This window comes from Penaeus monodon, chromosome 40 (genome assembly GCF_015228065.2).
Source record: "Penaeus monodon isolate SGIC_2016 chromosome 40, NSTDA_Pmon_1, whole genome shotgun sequence".
Taxonomy (NCBI): Eukaryota; Metazoa; Arthropoda; class Malacostraca; order Decapoda; family Penaeidae; genus Penaeus; species Penaeus monodon.
The window spans coordinates 26,548,113-26,550,330 of NC_051425.1; the positions used below are offsets into that span (position 1 = coordinate 26,548,113).

General features: G+C 37.5%; 1 pseudogene; it reads left to right on the forward strand.

Moving 5' to 3' along the window:
• The window catches only part of LOC119598065, a 14,527-nt pseudogene extending 13,142 nt beyond the window's left edge, over window positions 1-1,385 (forward strand).
• The last annotated feature ends 833 nt before the right edge of the window (window positions 1,386-2,218 follow it).

Genomic DNA, 2,218 nt, shown 5'->3' on the forward strand with positions numbered 1-2,218 from the left:
TATTGGTTTTTGTTCAACGGGTGGACGGCTTGGTTGGTGATTAAACTGGTTAAATGACTTTTTCCATTGCTCATTTTTGTAGTAAAGATAGTTATGGCGTTATTGGTAGAGTATCTCAATTTTCCTGTTTAGGTCTGGGGACGATTTAAAAAGAAAATGTAATGTGTGGTTATAATATATCCTCTGATTGCCTCAAACCCATAACGATTCCTTTTGGTAATAATAAATTAACCTTATTAAATAAATGCAAATTAGATATGCATTGTCTTCTGGGTAGCCAACCTAAACACCACAGAAAAGGCTACATTCTAGGCCTCAGAGATTAATTAAAAACTACTTTTAAAAAATGCAATCTTAGATCTAATTTCTTCCTAAAAACGATCCATGGAAATTTAATTAAACGTGTTTTATGGCATTATCATACCTTGGCGTTCGCAGGGCTTTATGACACTGTGTATGCTCGTGACTTCCGACACGTTGGTGCTGATCAATTATGTGTCCTTCTCCGAGTCTCTGTTCGTCTTCCTGTCCATCTCAGCCCTACTTTGGCTGCGCTACAAGGACCCGCATCGCCATAGGCCTATAAAGGTAAGTTCTTGAATTGAAAATAAATTATCAATTTGAAGGACTCACGTTTATGGAACTCACAGAGAGATACACTGACATAATCTACCACACTCACCACAATCACTCATTTACACGCGTATTACACATAACGAGTAATATAGTTACACATATAGCAATGAGATTTTATCACCGTTGTGCATTCCAATAATTAACCAAGTACTAGATAACCCGCCACATTAATCCTTTCCTTCAGATCTGGATTGGGATTCCCATCGTGTTCTTCTTCATCTGTCTGTTCCTCGTCATCTTCCCTATAGTGGAGCGCCCCGTCGAGCTGGGTATTGCTTGTGGCATCTTCTTCGCTGGCGTTCCGGTCTACTATCTGTGCGTTCATAAGGCGAATAAGTCCAAGAAATTCTGTTCATTTATGGGTAAGATGTTGCTGTTTTTCTCAAGATGAAATGTGATGAGTTTGTTTTCTACCGTGGCAAAAGGGCACGGTTGTTTGAGCTTATTCTGATTTCCCAATCTGGCTTCTATATTACTACAAGCAATCTGAATGTATATATATATATATATATATATATATATATATAATATATATATATATATATATATATATATTATATATATATACATATATGTTTATATTTTTTCTTTCATTTTACAGGAAAATTTACGTCCGTCATCCAGCTGCTTTACCATGGATTGCCCGAGGAAGATGATGAATGTGACTGAAAATTTTGTTGTTACGATACTATTGACAAATGATGACCAATAACGTTACGAACAGAACTGTAACTGGTGTAGTTCGATTTATAACTTACTCAACTACATGTAATTACCATAATGGTATATATCGAGATGCGTCAACTGCATCCTCATTTTGTGAATTAATCACTCTCATTTATTTTTTTTCGTGGATGTTATGGTTGTATTAGCAGTTGCTGCTCGAGTGGGAAAGAGATCTGGAGTAGAGTAATTATAAGATTGTAATAATTGTAGCAGTATTAGTGAAATTTCTTTCTCATCTAGATTTGAGATAGTATTAGAAGTAGTAATAGAATCAGTATCTGATTTTTTTTTAATAGTAACCGAAGTAGTAGCAGTATTAGTAGTAACTGTAGTTGTAGTAGTCGTAGTAGTAGCAATAGCACAATTGATTGTAATAATGGTTAATGGTTAATGGTTAAAAGCAAGATAAATGTGCTAGACATCTAAGGTCATGTAGCACTATAGTTAATGTTAGGGAAGGGTGGTTGAGTTAGTGATTAGTTGTCTAAGCTGGGCAAAGGAATTGGTGAGTGAAAGGGTTAGGGTCGGGTATGGTAAGGAGTTAGATTAGATGAAGAATATGTATGCGTTTGAGGAAGGAGAATAGGTTGTTGAAGCAAAAAGTGTTGGATTCTGTAAGGATGTCTGATAGGTTGGGAGGTCGGTTGAAGGGGGGATAGGTGGGGAGAAAGCAGAGGTACGAGTTGTTTCAAAACGTGGACGGCAGTAGGATGTGTGGGATTGGAGTGTCTGGTGGTGTATATTGACTTTATGAGAGTTAATGAGTTACATAAGGGATTCACGTGCGTAAGGAGGGAGTGGAAGGGATAGAGGGGATGGGTGGGAGGGTTAATGTGGGCGGGGTTGGGGTCAGGGG